A 19,489-nucleotide genomic window follows, 5' to 3' on the forward strand; every position below is an offset into this window, starting at 1 on the left:
ACAACGCCATCGCCGCCCACTTAACGCGCAAGTGAGAAACGCGAAAAAAATGTGAAATTCTCAAACGAAACGAGCGGGCAACGACTTTATGGATACCTATGCAAAAATATTTAATTTATCGATAAATGTCTTTCGAATAATTGAATCGTTTATCGAGTATTTTAATACAATCTGTTACTGGGAAAGTAATCTATAGCACATAAACTCCGAAAGAACACCCAATGATACGTCTTAAAACCAGAACGAGCTTAACCAACTTGAAACTTTTTGTTTTGTTTCATAATAATCACACAACTTGGATTCTATAATCGATTTATTTTGTCTGCCATCACTTACAATTGCCAATACGATCAACATAATCTATCGCTTAATCAGATGATCTTTGAAAATACCTATTATCAACGTCATTAAAGGGTATACACACAAATGCCAGAAACAAAATAAGAAGAAAAAGAAAAGCTACGTAATTTTGCTTCAACTTTTGTTGTTTGGTGTCGGCTGATTTAAAAATAAATTTGCTCGGTTAGCTCACGCGGTGGCAGGCGGCGGCAGCAAAACAGAAAATAGACAAATGCAAAACTGATAGGGCAAAAGCGAGATGGCTATTCTCGACACAAGAGAGAAAGAGGTGAAAGAAAAATTATCAAAGAATAGAATTAAATAGATTTTGCATCCCATAATTAATGATTATACTGTATACAGAAGGGCAAATATTATAACATTAAATTTACAATTTAATGATTCATGTAATTTTTTTGTACACAAATTTCAATTTCATTTGAGTTTAGCGCAAAATTGAAAGCATCAGGTGTGTTGGCCCATTTCGCATATGTCGAGAAATGTATTTAAAAACTTGTTCCCTATAATTGGGAAAATGTTTGTCATTCTATTTGGTCATTTTGCTGTTCGTTTGTAAGTGTATAATTCTATTTTTATCCTAGATTTTTTCTATATTTAGTTTGTTTTCTTTTTCTTGAAGTGTTGTTGCTTTTATTTGTCTTGTCGTCTGAATTGTTTTCATTCGTTTTCTCCTTGTAGTCTCTTGATTATAGGATTTATAGCTGATTTCCTTTCGTATGGAATTTGGACAACTTTGAACCAACTTAAACCTAGTTCCAAAATTATCCATAAATTGAAGACCTAAATTTGATCTGGAAATATTTATATCAACAGTTATTTTTAATAAAAAAGAAAGAAGACAATCAACTAAATATTGAAAACTAACATTATTGATATTTAAAAATACACTTAACCCAATGTGAAATGAATCATTTCTGTATTTTTAAATTAGATAGTTTTGGATGCCTTTGAATAAATTTGTCGAAATTAGAATTGACGGAATTGGCATTGAAGCTCTGTAATTCGTTGGATTTGGATGCTAGAACATTATATGTATGTTCTTAATGTTATTTAATATGTTTCTTCAACTAAAAGAACTGGCTAGTACTATTATTTTTCTTGCTGGAACTTGTCCGATAGTGGTGTCGCAGTTATCGATAGTTATCCACCTCCAGTAGGAAGTCAGAAGTTGCTGGTAAAGGGACTAGAAAATAATCACATCTGAAAAATTGTCTTGATCTACAGACAAGTTATGTATGTGTTAACAAACATCTAGCAAATTAAGGGGAAATGAGAAAAACAGCCGGATGGGTCGAGCAAACGTGAGACATTGACATGTAGCAGATCTTTTGATTTTAGTACACAGCTCAGACCTTACACCCATTAGACTTCCGTTTTTCACAGTGAAAATGTTATTTTGATTCCCAATAGACATCGTCAAGTATAAAAGACATGCATTGAGCCATTACCTTGAAGAGAAAACCTCTTTAATCATCTGTTAATTCTTTTCTCTTTCACCCAATTACAGTTAATTTGTCTACGCTTGTAAACTTTTTCATTATTCCCTAATCAACTGGACTGTGCTACTTAATAGACTTAACACCCATTTGAATAAATTACAACTTGGCTCGAATGTCTGAATTGGTGTGTATCTGTGTGTTAGTCTGTGTTAGCCAAAAAAGTTTTATCAAATACATTTTTCGGGTTTCTTTTCTATTTTTCAAACGGACGCTAACTCATTCACACACATACATATAAGTTAGTTAATAATCTTAAGGTTAAAGTGGCTTGCTTTTGACGCCATCACGTTTCATCGGCCTGATATATACATACATACATATATTAAGAGAAAGAGAGGGAGAGTATCAGCTGATAAGCACAGCCAACTCACAGTTTGTTCGTTGAACTGATAAGCTGGCGCATTGTTTGTACTTATTACGAATTATTTTACATACTTGATTGTTGAGAACATACCTCTATCTATCTTTATACCTACATACGCACATACATATATTATAAACATACATAAGTATCTATTTATATAACGCATATTTCACGTTCAAAGTCGTTGAATTGCCAACGAGAAAAGAGAAAGGGAGGGAGACAGAGTGTAAGAGGTAAAAACGAAAACATTTCACATACATTTGTATTGCAATTTCATGGCACACAATATTCCTTTTTCACGTGTGTGTATCACGCGTATGAAAGGAAGACGGCACAGGTGAAACACTGAGAGAAGGCTATCCGAGAGTATCGAGACAACTCACGTTCCACTTTTCTTGCCATCGTCTTCTTACTTTCTTTCTGTCTGTGCAATGTGCAGCAGCAGCAAGGACTTTGGCATTTTATTAAATTACGTGACTCGTTCTCGTTTTGGTCTTGGTCGTCTAAAAGTCCTAGTCCTAGGTCCTAGTTGTGTGTGTGTGTGTGTGTGTAGGAAGAAGGGGAAACTAAGTTTGTTACTCCCAAGTTTTTCTTTTCTTTTTCTATTGCCGCGTGGGCGTTGAAAAGAAATGAAAATGTGTTAAGGTTTTTTCTTCTTTTTTTTTTTTTTTGGGTAAGAAGAGCTGCTTTCCAGACTGCCAGACTGTAAAAGTTTTTTTTTTTTTTTTTGTTGTTTAAGGGGCAAAAGTTAATGCAAGGGTTTTAAAATCGATTACTTATAATTTGGTGCATATATTTTTACCTATTTTATAGATAGATAGTTCTCATAAATGTTGTTGACGGCTGTAAATAGTAATAAACCAATTGATTATGAGTTTTTTGAGCGAAGGTTGAGTTTCTAATGGTAAGACTGAAAATATTGCTCATATTAACATGTCCAGAAAGTCTTAAAAGCCTTTAATGTCAAATGGAAGCAAGAAACATCCTGACGTTCTGTTACGACTCTAAGGACAAAAAACTATTACAAAGGTTTTTGTTTTTATACTAGATCATTTTCTATAATATCTACGAGGAAAACGCAAGAAGTACGATCTGAACTGTCTTCTCGTAAGTTTAACTTCTATAAAATTCAGAATTCTCTGAAACTTGTACTCCTAAACCCAACCATTATTACTCACCCTTCTCCAACCCTGCCGAAATCATGCTCAATTAATGCCTTGAATGCTGCTGTCGATGAGTTGCAATATACATACATATATATAAATCATACTTTATCAAGCGACCAACATACACTTATAAACAAAAATGGGGAGAAAAAACAGAAAACTTCAAAGGACACGGGATGAGCCGCCGACTGCCTTGCATGAAGAAAGAAACTGCTACTTCAAGCAGAAAAAAAATACGAACACACACACAGAGATACTTGCAGAGAAGAAAAAAACAAAAGGCACTGCAATGAAAGGCAAAAATCCTGAGAAGGACGAAGGACAACTTTAGCGTTGTCGACAAACGAAGTCAGACTCGGGACAAGTAGACACAGATGAGAAGGGGGGATGGGGGTAAAACTCAAAAGCAATGATGATTTATGTACGAGGCCAAAGTCTTGGAACGTAACAAGAGCAGCAATGGGCAAAACGGGCAAACGGGGTAGAAAAGAGAAAAGAGGAAGCACTTGAGTATTCATGCAATTTCTGGGTTATAGCCGCCATTAAACTTGCCCCAAACTAAGCATATATATGGAAGAGGACCAGACCATACCAGAACGAAACCTAACATAACGGAAGGGAGTGTTTCAGAATAGATTGGGATGAAAGAGACACCAAATGCTTTTTGAATTGGGAGTAGATGAGGGTTATGTACTCCATATGTACATATAGGAAAAATGAACTAGCGATGGCATATAAGAAGAAGATTCCAAATGAGGTGACACAAAATGAGAAGGCATTTTTATGCCATCGCAAAAGCGTATAATTAAATTGGTCAGAGTCCATCTATGCCTCTGTCTATTTGTAAAGAAATGACTTGCATTGAAGTTTTTTTGTCACAATCGGAAGGATCAACCAACTATAGCATATAGAATCGAAATAACTAACATATCGCTAGCATTTCTAGTGAGTGAGGGATAGAGATATACCCTGCTTCATATAACACCTAATTCAGAATATCTGCTGTATTTTCAATTGAATCGTGTCACGCAATTAATTTACCACCATTATGTAAAACTTGAACTACTACACTCAGCTCAGACGAAACTCAACTTCCAGACTTAGTCAGCCCAAGGACCTTACAACCAAGAGGAGTATGAGCAGAAGGAACGGCGAAGTACTATGCTGTAGTAGGCTCACAACCTACACATACATAGATACATACATACAGTTGCGAACTTAAAAATAGCACCACTTGCTGAGGTAATGTATTCAAAGGATTCCCTAGGCTTATTTTAAGGTTCTAGGAACATGTGAATATGTTTTTGAACGTAAAATACTTTCTACTAATGAAAGCAGAAAAAAAATTCTATCAAAATCCAACGTTTTCAAAGATTTTTACAAAAAACCTTGATATACTCAAAAAATACCCGAAACTAAAAATAGCACCACTTGCAGTATTTTGCAAAATACCGTTAAATTTCGCAGAGTTGCATAGCAAAAAACACATATTTAACAGTCCCTGGTTCAAAGTCGATTTTAAAAGCAACAGCACTACAAAAAATCCGAGACTTTTAGATATAATGGGTCGGGGAAAACACTGCCCCGGGAAAAAAGCGAAACGTCATCCAAAACCAGGTTTCGGAGAAAAAATCGGATCTTGAAGATGGAAAACTGGTTGGTACTTCCAACAGAGTGATCCGAATAGCGATCTATTTGAAACAGAAGCCTTAAACTCGCAGACGAAAGCCAAGCCTGAAGCAGCAAGAAGTCGGTCCCTTAATGCGAGAGAGCAATAAGGATTCTGTTAAGGCTGTAACAGATCTTAAAAAGGACTTCAAGTCCCAAACTAGGGTCCAAATTGTTCACAACAACCTCCGGAAGATCAATTCAAAAGATTCCAGTCGAAGAAAGCCTCCACTTTTGAACGCTAGACATATTGCCAACCGCCTTAAGTTGGTCAAAGATCATGAGAATTGGCTTGTCCAAAACTGGAGGAACGTACAATGGACTGATGAAAATAAAGTTGTAAAATATAATAGAAAAGGCTATAGACCATACGTCTGGCGTCCACAGAACATGGAATTCAACTCCAAATACACCCTGGAGTCTAGAAACAGTGTCATTGATATGGGGTTGTTTTTCTTATTATGGTGTCGGTCACATATTAGTCCACAAATCGATTATGGATCACCAAGTTCATGTAAATATCTTATAGACGGTGTTGCTACTATACGCTGAGGATAATATACAGCTAATATGACCCTTTCAACAGGACATCAGCCCAAAGCACACCAGTAAGAAAGCCAGGAAGTGGTGCTCAGCAAATTATCTGAATGTAATTGAGTGGCTGGGACAATCACCAGACCAAAATCTCATTGAAAATCTTTGGTCTGATATTAAAAAAGCAGTTGCTGTTTCATTACCAACAAAAATTGAGAAGTTTTGGGAAGTAATCCAAGAGTCCTGGGCAAAAATAACGGTCAAATGCTGTCAAGACCTGGTTGACTCAATACTAGGACGATGTGCTGCGGTTATTGCCAATAAGGGCAATGCAACAAAGTAAAAAGTTTATTATTTAATACTATTTGTAATATCTGATCATAACTTGTTAATGAATTTTGTTTTTTTCTGTTATTTTTTAATTTTGAGTAAATATTTGAAAAGTGGTGCTATTTTTAGTTTCGGGTATTTTTTGAGTATATCAAGGTTTTTTGTAAAAATCTTTGAAAACGTTGGATTTTGATAGAATTTTTTTTCTGCTTTCATTAGTAGAAAGTATTTTACGTTCAAAAACATATTCACATGTTCCTAGAACCTTAAAATAAGCCTAGGGAATCCTTTGAATACATTACCTCAGCAAGTGGTGCTATTTTTAAGTTCGCAGCTGTACATACATACATATATGTACATATGTTGTTGCATTTCGAAATTGCATGCCAAAATGCAATGGGTTGTGAGAATGTCGACAACGATGAAGATGACAAACATGATGGCGGGGGTGTGGCAAAAAAAGGCAGTTGACAGTTCAATGTTGCATTTTCAAAGTAAAAATGGATCTATGTATGTATCTTCTCTACTTCTCGTCGTGGTGTTGCAGCTGTTATTGTGGTTCCTGCTGCAGCATTTTAGGCGCTTCAACTTAAAAGAGAATAGAAAGGAAGAGGTAGAGTGTGCAAGAGATTGCAGAGAGGAAAATGACGGTGAGGTGGTGGCTATGCTAGCCTAGTAGAAGGATATAGCCACAAAAGTAGCGCCAAACGAGCGAGTCAAGTTGAGTTAAAGGATATGAAACGAAATGCACCCAAAAGGGATATTGCGGCGTTGCTGGTGTAGATTTAGTAAAAGGATGGGCAAAGAAATGTAAATGTTGTTGGCTCTTTTGGGTGCGGTTTTTGTCGAAGTCTAGGAATGAGGCTACCACCCACACTCACCACCCACTTCTTTGATTATGATGATGGCATTTGCTTTGAGTAACTGTTGCTATTTACTGTTACTCAGTATACTGTTTACCTGGAGTTTGGAATTACAATCTGCATAAAGAGTTCTTTTGGTTACACGTGCAATTAATCTTATGTGCAGCATCAGTCTATCTCAGACGAGTGCAAAGTGCATTGCCGAGTGAGTTTTATCAATTAGCTTGTTGGACTATCAATAATTTGCCCCTTTGTCTGTCTGTTTCTCTGTTGGTATGACTTCAAATAGCCCTTTAGTTTTAAAGCTATTAGTGTGTAACTTTTACTTGTCAAAATAGGACAAACAAATCATTTAGAGATAGATCGAAAATACGAAAATAGTCTAATTGATATCAAGTTATCTTAGTAGCCAAACCCTTTCCTCCGCACTAAACTGGGCACTCTAAAACAGAGTTGAACTAAATATCTAGAGCTATAATTGAGATTCCACAAACTATAATTCATTCATTGATTTGTTTGTCTTTGTTATATTAGGTTAGATTTTCGCCGAAACCAAAGTGAATCTGAGAATTTGCGTTCTTGGTACGGATTTAGCGTGACAAAAATCGATGAGATCTAGTTCATATTTTTGGAGAATTTCAATTCAGTTGTCAACTTTAAATAGTTTTTCAATTGAATGGATTAGTTTTAAATAACTTTGCGTTTCTCTATCTCTTGTCATAAAGCATTATAAGTATTCAATGAATGTTATTTAATCTTAGTTGCACACCGACATAAACCCAGACCGACCCTACATATGTACATATGTATGTATATGTGTATGTATGTAGATTTTTAAAAATATTTTTTATGACGTTCTTTTGGCGTTTTGTGTGCTCCGTTTTCACATTCTGGTTCTGCTTTTAGTTCTGCTTGCTGCTTGTTGTTTGTGGCATTGCTTCATTAAAAAAGCTTCTTGTGACCGACACACTTTGCTTAATTTATCAATACCAATTACGCAGTCTACTTTCCTCTTATTCTTTTCTTTTTCTTTCTCTCCTTATCGCTCTCTTTCTCTCTCTCTCTCTCTCTCTCTGTAGGACGCGCGCTTACATTGATTGATTACCTCGGAGCCGCGACTTTTGTTGCGTTTTCTGTTGGCATTTTGTTATTGTTGTTGTTGTCGTACGCGTGCGAGTTTTAAACGCGTGCTATATATACATATATGTATCCCAAGTATACACCCACACATACATACATACATACATATACGTGTATTGACCATATATACATATGTGTGTTAATTGTTGTCAAGGTTGCTTTATTTAGTTTAATGTTTTTACTTCTGCTCTTTTTCTTTGCTGCTTGTGTGTGCATACATATGTACATATGTATCTTCTTCTTTTCTTTGCTTTCTTTTCTTCCCATCTGTTTTTTTATTTCGGTTGTTTTTTTTTTTGTTTTGTTCATGCCTGAAAAGTTTTCGTTTTATTTTTTCTGTGATTTGGCTAATGCAATTTGTTTAGCCGCTTTTATTTGTCTTTGGCCTACATTTTAAAGCTTTGCTTTTGCACAGAATTTACAAACGAAATGCATTAAATAAATTTATGTTAATCAATCAGATAAACGCATAACTAATTAAATCTCATTTGGAGATATTTTAGAATTTATTTATTGCACTTTCAATGACCTAAATAAAAGCTTTAAAGTTTCTTATTTAGATATCTTATTCGATAGCTGATCAATTGCACTTTCTTATTTTACAAATAGCTTGCCAATATGGTTTAGTGCTGTGAAATGGCATTTAAGGCAGAAAAATTGAACAGATAAGCGATAATTTCAAATTCTTATGGCTTTATTTTGGTATCGGTTAATGATTTAGTGATACTTTGTTTGGTGCGGTCTCTATTTATCTATATTTTCCCTATCAAATAATAAAAATTGTAATTAGGAAGCAAATTACTAAACTTAATTAGCATTTAACAATACTATCAACAAAAAAACATTTTCGGACCCGTTTTCTGCGTTTTGCAACCCTAAAATTTCAGTTCCACTGTTTTTTTTTTATGTGTGTGTGACCTAAATAGAGCTTAAAATAATAGTCAAACAAACAAACAATTTAAATCATAATATAAATTTGACCTAAAACAATCTTTTTGGCTACCAATTTGCTCTATTTTCCCCGAACCTAATAAAGGTGAAAACGTATAGAAATAATCACTAGCTAGAGGTCTTTGTATTCAACGCACTAGTGTTTGATCGATAAAGTTTAAAATTAGAGTCAAGCTCACACCGTGCACACACACACGCTTACACACACACACCCAAACCCAAGAAGGAACAACAATTGTTCAAGGTCTTGCAAAGTGGGGTGCAAAATAAAAAGTAGACTGTGGTCCGCTCAATGATTCTATGTAGAACAGACTGCGGTTAACCAAAAATTAAATTAAAGTCAGACCTTACTTTAGCCAACTAGCTGAGTATGTGTGGTTAAAAAACTGAAATAAAAAAATTGAATTTACATACATATACATTTTTTTTGTCGCTTTTTCGTTTTAAGTATTTATTTAACGTTTACCGCAAATATGACGAACTCTGATAAGGCTGAATATTATACAATCGAATCAAAACTTATCAGTAAGCAAACAACTTTGCAATAAAAGGCAAACAGAGAAAGAGAGAGATGGAGAGAAAGTAACAAAGATAGAAATTTTTGTTTTTTTTTTTTGGACTTTGCTATTTTAACAATATTTTGGCACGTTTTTCTGTCGATATTTTAAGTATAAGGTAGAATTGATATCACTGAAAATTGGCAACGTCACCGTAAAACATTTGATTATCTCACCGAATAGCTTATCAAGAAACATATGTATAGGTATATTTCTCGTTTGCGTTATCAAGAGTTTTCTATACACTACAAACGACAGAGAAGAGAAACTAGGAAATAACAACTACTACTTGTAAATATGTAAATATACATAAATACAAACATTTACTTTACCTTATCTATAAACATGAAACAAATTTAGTTTTTGTTTTGAAAATTGACAACTGTGCAATAGTTTGTTGAGTTAAATATTAGCGAATTTTAGTGTTCTTTAGTCATTATATGACTTTTAATCAATTGCTATAAATGTTCTTTATACCAAAGATAGACTGGTGATTCAATCTCCATTTTCATTATTAACTTTGACAATATTTGCTTATTATTTTAGTTAATTTTTCATCTTTATTAAGTATTCTGGGACCTACACCTCTCTCAATCCAGCTTAAGTGTTTTCATTAAAATTTGTAACTATATACACCGATTGTTATCTTATGTATGTATGTGTGTACCTGCTAATAATGAATTCTATAATGTGTGTCAGTTATATAGCAACGACCTTGATAAATTTTTATATTTTACATCATCGTTAGCTAGATTTTATTTTAATTTCACCCTAAGCACCCATATACACACACCTACTATGCCACGTATAGACAAATACATTTACATATATGCATCTATATGTAGTTCCACTTTGATATTTGCGTCATTTGTTTGCAAAACTTCCCATTTAGTCAAGCTGATTTTTTTCTTTCTGTATTTTTTACATAACGAAAACTTCCTTTCACTGCGATCCGCAACAGCAACAACAACTACAATAACAACAATCATATTATACAACAATTTTTGCATGCGACAACGACAAACACTGAAAAACCGACAAGACCGACCAACCAACAATGTTGATTCAACCTCAGCCCACATCCGCCGACTCCGCGGAGAAACCCTAAAAAGTCTCAAAAGCCCAGCAAAGCAGCTGCAAAAAGAAAAAAAGAAAAAGAAACGAAAATAAAAATAAAATATAAACTTTTCTCAATCAACTAATTCTCATTTGTATACATGTAAGAAATTTACCCATATATGTACATACCCATTTACTTATATATATTCCCTTTTCTTTATCTCTTTACAGGTGAGTCATTTATTCAGTTCCCTTGATTTTATGCGATGGAAGAAGAGGAAGATGAAAAGTCAATGGAAAAAATAATTTCTGTGTGTGTTGACTTTGTCTGCTGAGAGTAAGTCGATTGATTGTGTGTCGTCCTTTTTCCTTTTCTCTAGAGCGTTTTGCTTCTGTTTTACTGCTGATAGACCACTTGAGTGGAAATTTATGGCAAGTCACAAAAATCAGCCAAAGAAAAATAAAAAAAAAGAAAGAATTTTTAACTGCCTTAAAGCGTGTGAAAAGTCACACACACACACAGGAAGAGACAAACATTGTAATGAAAAATTGTGCTGTGTGGAAAATTTTATTATAGATTTCACTTTCACACACACACACACAGAGATGAACAGAAGTAGATGAGTTGACGCGGGGGAGGCATGGAAAGTTTACGAGGCGTATGGCTTGATGACGTTTATGACATTTTGACCCGCTCTAAAACTGACGATGCTTATTAAAACCGGTCATGAACTGACATCGAATAAAGGGAGAGAAAAATGTGTGTCCCGGTCAGGCATACATAGAAGGAAAACGTAACGCAAACAGTTGCAAATGCTGAAAAGTCATAAATTCTTTCTCATTTTTTATAACGCTCTTTTTGAACAAATAAAAATTGGAGTAGTTCCGGTGTCCTTTTCATCATTTCAAACACATCTAAGCAACACTTTGTTGCTATTAAACACAAGTGTGTGCCAGGTCGGCAGATTTTCAGGAAATTGGAAAACAGTCTGGACATGAGAGGGCACTTGAATTGGATAGTAAAAAATAGTGAAACCCATGAAAAGGGCGAGAAAAAGAATGAATAGACAGATCCAGCTTTCAAGTCTATAATGTAATATCAGCACTAAGTATAGTATATAACAGATTTTTGGAGTGAAATCTAAATAAGTTTGCCACAATATATGCACAATTTTCAAGTAATCCATCTATTGAGCGGCCTTTCCTATGGAGGATCTCTGATCATTAAGGTCAAGTCATATTTCTATTCCTTAGCATTCTAATCATAAACTACCGGTGAAAACAGATTGAAACAGTAGAATTATGTTAGATAAAATCATGCAGTAAAAATCTTTGTAAACGGATCGTATACTTAATATTTGTTTGCATCGCACAGAAATGAAGATTTAACTTTATTTTTTTATTAAATAAAACTGTTTATAGTGTATTAACGACCGCGAGGAACTTTTTGGAATAAACTTTATTTGTCTTTTGGCTTTTTTTTTTTTTTTTCTTGTTTTTGCTCAATTCGTCATTGTAAACTTTGACCTTTTCAACAGGCTGTACTGCCCGTGCCGCAAGACAAATATTTCATCAGTTCAGTTTACCTAAACAAGCAACCAACCAACCAGGCACCCATCCACCCACCGTTCCAGTCCTTACTTTTGCTTATCATCTTTAACTTCTTCTTCACTGTTGCTCTCTTCACTTTGTTATTGTTGTTGTTGTCATCATAATAACAGAGACCAGCACACAGACACACACAGATAGACTTACAGCAGACCCCCACACACAGTTTGATAGTCATTGGGTTTCACTTTTCACTGTCGCTCTGTCTCTCTCTCTCTCTCTGTCTGTCTCTCACTCTCTCCCCAAGAGGCACGCGATGCGTGTGCCACTTGTTTTGGGTATAGTAACCGTCGATAAGTAGTTGTTGTTGTTGCCATTTTTTTTGCTGCTGCTGCTGCTGTGCTTGTTATTGTTTAACTGGCAATGATTAATGACAATGTCGAGGTGTGTTTTGCCTCTCTTGCTCTCTCTCTCTGCAGACTCTTAAACATTGTTGGCATTTCTTTCTTTCTTACGGTCTTTTTTCTTTCTGTTTCGTTGCTGTGACCCAGAAATATTTTTGCGTTTCGCTACTTAAGAGTGATTAGAATTTTTCGTGCTTAAATGTAAAAGATGTTGGTTAGTGGTGGGTGGGGGGGAATGGTTTGCTTATTGATTGATTTGTGATTTGAAGTAGTTGTGGTAATAAACGTAACTCGGTCACTTGTCTTACAGTTAATACAGAAACAAACAATATTGTTTGTTCATTTAAGATGATTCAGTCTTATAATTTATGCTGAAACTCATTTGGATTTGTGACTCAGTTTTCTGAATCAGTTAATCAGCTTCAAGTCGTGCCATCATATTTGTAACTAATAAATGCAGTGAGATATGAAGCATATTAACCACATTGTGCATGTTATTGAAATTCTAATTCGAAACGAAAGGAAATTAATATATCAACAGCTAAGAATCCAAAACAAATTAACTAATAAAGACTATTTGCCTTAAAGCTTACATCAACTAATTTATTTTCTTATGGAGTGTAACTAATCTATATTAAAACTAAATTCCACATGGTCCACAGGTGTGTGTTGGGGTGCGAAACATAAAATACGTTTCTCAGGTGACTTGCTTACAGTTCTTTTTTAAATTTACCCACCTCTTTTTTATGGAGTCATTATTTGATTCACTTACAGTTAGTTAGTTGTTGCTTTTTGTGCTTGAAAGGAGCAGCTTTGCACGTTGCTCTCAGCTGCTGTTGGCATTTGTTTTACTCTCCGAGAGAGACGAGCAGAGAGAGAGAGAGCCATGTGAAAAACCTGCCTCAAGGTTATTGCCTTCTATCCAAATCCCCAAGCCAAGACAACAACAAACCAGAAGGCCGGGGCTAACTTCGACCGCGTCAAAGTTTGTATACCCTTGCAACTTTTTGGGTAACTCTATCCTTACCTATTAGCCATCAATGTGGAAGAACGTTTTATCTAAAAAGGCTTAAGCTTGAGAAATAAAGGCCTACAATCATAGGAAATAACGAAGATATTGATCAAAGTCACTGTTCTCCACCGATCGTTCCTATGGGAGCTATATGATATAGTCACCCGATCTTTATCAAATTCGGCACAGTCATTAACATATATATTAAATTAAGAAATGTTTAATTTAAAAGCAATCGTGTTAAAAGTAACGAAGTTATTTACAAAAGTCACTGTTTTCGACCAATCGTTCCTATGGGAACTATATGATATAGTCACCTGATCTTGATCAAATTTGGCATAGTCGCTTATAGGCGTAGTAAACTCTCTAATATTAAGTTTCACGACAATAGCTCAGAAAATAACGAAGTTATTGAGAAAGTCACTGTTCGTGACTTGGCCGTTTGTATGGGAGCTATATGATATAGTCACCCGATCTTGATCAAATTTGGCATAGTCGCTTATAGGCGTAGTAAACTCTCTAATATTAAGTTTCACGATAATAGCATAGAAAATAACGAAGTTATTGAGAAAAGTCACTGTTCGTGACTTTGGGGTTTGTATGGGAGCTATATGATATAGTGGTCCGATCCGGCTGAATCCGAGATATACAACGCCTGCAGTATATACAAGCCTACGTGCAAAATTTCAGCTCTGTAGCTCTTACGGTCTAGGAGGAGTTTGCGTTGATCCAGACGGACGGACGGACGGACGGACGGACGGACGGACGGACATGGCTAGTTGAACTCGTCTCGTCGTGCTGATCAAGAATATATATACTTTGTATGGTCGGAGATGCTTCGTTCTATGCGTTGCACACTTCTGACCAAAATTAATATACCCTTTTTGCAAGGGTATAAAAAAAGAGAGCGTAAAAACAAACAAATTTCTTCATTACACGATGAGGCGGCGCTTTATGGTTATTGTTGTTGCTCAGTTTATTTAGTCTCAAGCCTCTCTCTCTCTCTCTCTCTCTGTCTGTGTGTGTCAGAGTCCGAAAAATAGACATATGTATGTGTGTAATACACCAAAGAAAAAAATAAGAATGAAACTTATCGAGTTCATTATCTTTTTATACCTTTTCTTTCTACTCTTCTTTTTGGCTGGCCTTCCTCCTCCTCACTTGCCCCGCTTTCGTGCCCTTCCCAAGCCATATTAGGGTCAAGGATTTTCATATTTTTGAGTGCTAAAAAGCACATTGATTTTTGTTCTTGTTTAGTTTTCTTTATTTACTTTGGCTTTTGTTTATTATTTTATTGTTGCTTCACATATGATATGTAGTTAACTTGATTTACAAGGCTTTTGCAGAATTTTTGCAAAGAAGAAAAAAAAATTTTAAGTAATTTTTGTTATAAATAATCATTTAGTATTGTTTTTTTGTTCTTCATTTTTGGTCCCATGTCCCATAAGAACTTTAAACCGATATCTCAATTCTTATAATATTAGCCTTAAATAAAGGTTACTAAGGAATTTTTTATTTGCTGAAAATATTTAAAAATTTTTAAAATTTTTTTCGGAAAATAATAAAATTTTAAAATATTAAGTATTTATTCATAAATGACTTGATTCTAGGCTTATGCAAGTGTTTCACCTACCACATGCATATACATAAATTTAATCCCATACCATTTTCAACTCTGTGTAGTAATTAACCTCAAATTTAGAAGTTCAAAGAACTTTATCACCCAAAAAATGTTATCGATAACTTTTCATTAAATGCGTATTTAGACAAGCAGAGGCAACAAAAAGAAAAACAACAATAACAAGAACAATGACAGCAACAAAAACTTTTGCCATATTTAGTTAATTGTGGGAGGTTTGGAAGAGAAGCAAACAGAAAGAGATAGAAGGAGAGAGAGACAGAGGAAAAGAGACACAGTCGTACTTCTTCCTTTTGTTATTTACGGTAAAACTGTCATCAGTGTCAACAGCAGGCAGGCAGGCAGGCGAGCAGAAGCACCAGACATTGGGCCAACGTCATTTGTCAAAAAAAAAAAAAAACCAAAAAAGCGAAAAAAAAACATACAACTGAAACATGAGGAGGCGGCAAAAGGCGATAGACAGGGAGACAGACAATATAATACACAGAAATCAAGCGAAAGAGAGACAGAGAGAAAACGAGAGCGAACCGAATAGCGTTGAGCTCAAACGAAGCGACGTTTTTTTTTTTTTTTTTTTTTTTGGGACGCCAAAAAAAACAGCAACAAAAGTATACATATATGTGAATCGAAAAAGCTCCCCCAAAAAGGCAATGAACGTGCGACATTCAGTCGCATCGTAGCGCCGTCATGTCAATGGGGCTGGGCGTAGGCTGAAAATAGACAAAGACAAGAAAAGACAAATTTCAAATCAAAATTAGGTAAATAAATAATGTATAGAATTTCATTTTTACTGAAAGGAAACCTTGCAATGATTCATGCGACACTTTAGATCTTTACTTTACTACTAATCACTTTCAATACTAGGAAGAAAGGACATAATGATTTAATAATTCTTCTCATTCCATCTTTATCTTATCTTTAAGATATATGTTGAAATCTTTTTCCCAAAGGATTTTTTCTATGAAAACAATTGATTTCTAAATGTATCCCCTTTCTATAAATCAATATTGCAAAGTTTCAATTTAATCCGTCTCTAATTGTTGGAATATAAAAATGTGTAACCTTTTCTCTGAGGATCCACTTGGAAAATTGCTGAAGTAGCGCAGCGCCATCCTTTTGCAATGAGGCTATAAAACTGTGGGCAGTTTTGAACTCCTTAGTTATATATTTTAGCTCGCTGCTGCTTCTTCTTCTTCTACATCTTGGCAGTTTTCACAAATTAAAGTGGCAGGCAGAAGAAGTTTTTCCAAAGAAAAGAAAAGATGCCAGCATATATGTACATAGATACATACATACATATACACTCTAGTCGTCGTACAAGACAACTGTAAAAAGTAGAAGAGAAAACAGGGCTGGGGCAAAAATAAAGAAGAAAAAGTAGCAGCAAAACAAGTTGATGAGTCTAAGTGGTTAAAGAAGTTGAAAAGTCAAAACTGGACGATGCGTTGAGTGGTTGGGGGGTTAGCTGAGTATAAGTAGGAGAGGAGCAGCATCTGCTGTTCCTAAAAGTTGTGTGTATGTGTGTGTTTTGGTTGTGGGTGAAAAATCGTAAGTTTTCCATTTTCCACAAACAAAAATAAAAAGAAAGCAAAATATGAGAAATCTTTTTTCCGCTCTGCTTTTCGATTAAGCCATGGTGGTAAGGGGAAAACAAGATTTTTGCAATTGGATAGAGGAATAGGGAAGGCAAAGCAAATCTTCTAAGGAGTTGACAACTTGAGTGGTCCTTAGGATTATTAAAAAGACACGGCTTACACACGTGCTGATAATGAAGAGGCACAACAACTTTTTGTTTTATAAAATTGAGAGGGAGATGTTTGGTGATTCCAAGAGAATTCTTATTCATGGTTTGAATAAAAGTGTGGATCAGACACTTTAAACAGTGTTGGTTAACATTATGTGAGTCTCTCTATAATGAAAAGTTGAATTAATAAGAAGGAAACATTTATGTAATTGAAAAAGTACAAGCAGTCAGCTAGTAATTGTCATAACCAGTGTTGGCAAACATCTTTTACATCTATGTATTTTCGCTATTTTATTGCCTATATGTATGCATATTTCTTTAACTTTAGTTTCAATTCAAATTCAACACGAAAAGCAAAATACACATAAATGTAAAAGAAAGCAACAACAAGAAAACACTTGAGCCAAATAGAGCGAACATCAACAGTAACAACAACAATAACACACAGACAAGAGCTGCCTCAGCTTGATATACAAAAAGGAAGGAGGTGGAGATGTTCAGGCCAAAACAAGCATTGCCAACGACGTAAAGAGAAGCAGCAGCAACAGCAGACAAAATGTTGTTGCCCGCCGCCGGCTAACAAGAGAAAAAAATTTAAGCAACAGCCTCAACTTCATTTCCACCCAAGTTGTGTACGAAACGACGAGAGATAGAAATAGTTGAAGGAGACGGAAGGAATTTTCCAACCATAAGGTCGTCGGGTACTGACGTCGCCATAGTCAGTCATCATTGCCACCGCCACCGCGCTTTGTTTGCCAAATGTTTGTCCATGCTCCAGTCTCTCATCTCTCCCCGCTCCGTTTACATAATCCCCCTTCATCCATTTGGGTCCTTTCAAAGAGGAGACACTTTTCTCTCATTCCCGCTCCTCTGCGTGTGGGTGGCCCTTCTTCTACATCTCTGAGCATTTGATGAGTTTTTTAATTGGTATTTTTTCTCTGTGTCTCTCTAGTTATAAAAGGGGCTGAAGGTAAAAGGGCATGTTCTGCGTTGATTAACTAACTGATAACTATAGAAAAAGCTGAAATAATCATTGGCAAACATAAAACAAAAACTACTACAAACTAAATACTGAAATGTATCTACATATATCTACCTGAATTTTAATTGTTATGTATGTATATTTGGAAGAACATACCCAACACATTTCGGAAGTAATCATTTCCAGTGCATTATCAAAATTGTTGTGTGGCAACGCTTAATAGCGAACACTGCCAAAATGTGCGGCTAGACCATATCAAAAAGCGATTTGAAGCAATTTGTGTGATGCATTTACAGACAAATAGATTAATGGTTATTGGTATTCAATTGGTGAAATATATTCGCTTTTGCAATTAACCCTAAATGGTTGCACTTTTACCAGTGAAAAAGAAAATGACTCCCAACACTGGTAGCACTGAGAAGTGTAATGTGTGGTTAACAAGCTCTATTTGTTTCTCTATTCTCTTGCAATACCCTTGAATAAAGAATTTCTATAATAACACACTCTAATATCGTGTTTAAGGTGCTAAATTTGAAAACCAGTGTCAGTAAATGCTAATATTTGGTGTTGTGTAACGTCAAAATGAAAAAAAACAGTGCTGGTAAACGACTATTGAGTTTTGTTTTATTAATTTGATAGTGCCCTTTAGCGCCATGATGGAAAAACTAGTTTCAGAGCGAAAAGTCACATACGTTTTTATTGAAAGAGAGATACTAACAAAAATGGAAGGGTATCGGCCTATATAACAGCCTGTATAGCATCCCAAAGCTTTGGCTTCATTATAAATTAGCCCAACGTGTCACAAACATTTGTGTGTCATTGTCATCAATTAAATCTAAACGGAACCCTACCGTATTCTAACCCTCTAACCCAATTTCAATGGTCGTTTTTTGGGTGTGAAAAATTATTGACCAGCAAACACAGAGTGGTCTGCACTGAACTGAACTCTGATGGCCGTTCAATCTATTATTGGCAAGTGACGGAGCAGGAGAAGTTACCTAATTGAGATGGGTTGCTGTTGCTGGGAGTAGAAAGGGTTTCGGGCTAACGGCATTTTTATTTCCCATGACTAATGATGAGTTTCAGTTTACATTCTATGAACGTAAGAGTTACAAAGACAATAAAAAAAGGGGGCCAAAGGGTTTAATTAAATTTGTGTTACATGATTAATAATATTATTATTTTTGTTTTTGTCGTATTCATTTAATTGTTGTGACATCCATCTGTCTCTGTGTGTGAAATGATGTGTGTAATTTATTTGGTTTAAACGCAAAATGTTAAATGATATAAATTGTTTCCATGCATAATTTTCCATCAAAATGTCAAAATGTTTTACAAATGGAATATTGCATTTTCATTTTTTGTTTTGGCTTTTAACAGAATTATAATAAATAAGGACAGCCATTGGTAAATTATTCAAAAATCAATGTAATAATCATTTTGAATTGAACTTCTCACAAATAAAACTGATTTGAAATTCATCAATTATATATTGAAGATAATAAAACTTTTCATTGCTTATTTATCACAGGATATAAACAAGTCAAGTCAAGTATTTCTCACCTAGTTTTTTGAGCATTGATACCCGGTTACTTGTTTAGGCTATAAACTTTCAGCGATGCATTTATCAGTCTTGCTTTCAATTGCCAATTTTAACGTGAAACTTTTG

The 19,489-nt window shown here is 35.0% G+C and overlaps 1 protein-coding gene and 1 long non-coding RNA gene across 8 annotated transcripts in view; both read left to right on the forward strand.

The window, feature by feature from the left end:
* The window catches only part of lilli (lilliputian), a 96,841-nt gene that overhangs the window by 21,775 nt on the left and 55,577 nt on the right, over window positions 1–19,489 (forward strand). The window lies entirely within an intron of this gene.
* Window positions 9,580–19,489, forward strand: part of LOC137580620 (uncharacterized) — a 29,591-nt gene continuing 19,681 nt past the window's right edge. The window contains exons 1-3 of one of the 2 annotated variants that reach the window (XR_011033024.1): window positions 9,580–9,638; window positions 10,394–10,651; window positions 10,723–10,828. This is a non-coding gene — a long non-coding RNA (uncharacterized lncRNA). Of the gene's footprint in view, window positions 9,639–10,216; window positions 10,652–10,722; window positions 10,829–19,489 lie in introns of those variants that run through there. The other variant, XR_011033023.1, reaches the window with a different exon arrangement.

Source organism: Drosophila tropicalis, unplaced genomic scaffold (genome assembly GCF_018151085.1).
Source record: "Drosophila tropicalis isolate 14030-0801.00 unplaced genomic scaffold, ASM1815108v1 contig_845, whole genome shotgun sequence".
In the NCBI taxonomy this organism is placed as follows: domain Eukaryota; kingdom Metazoa; phylum Arthropoda; class Insecta; order Diptera; family Drosophilidae; genus Drosophila; species Drosophila tropicalis.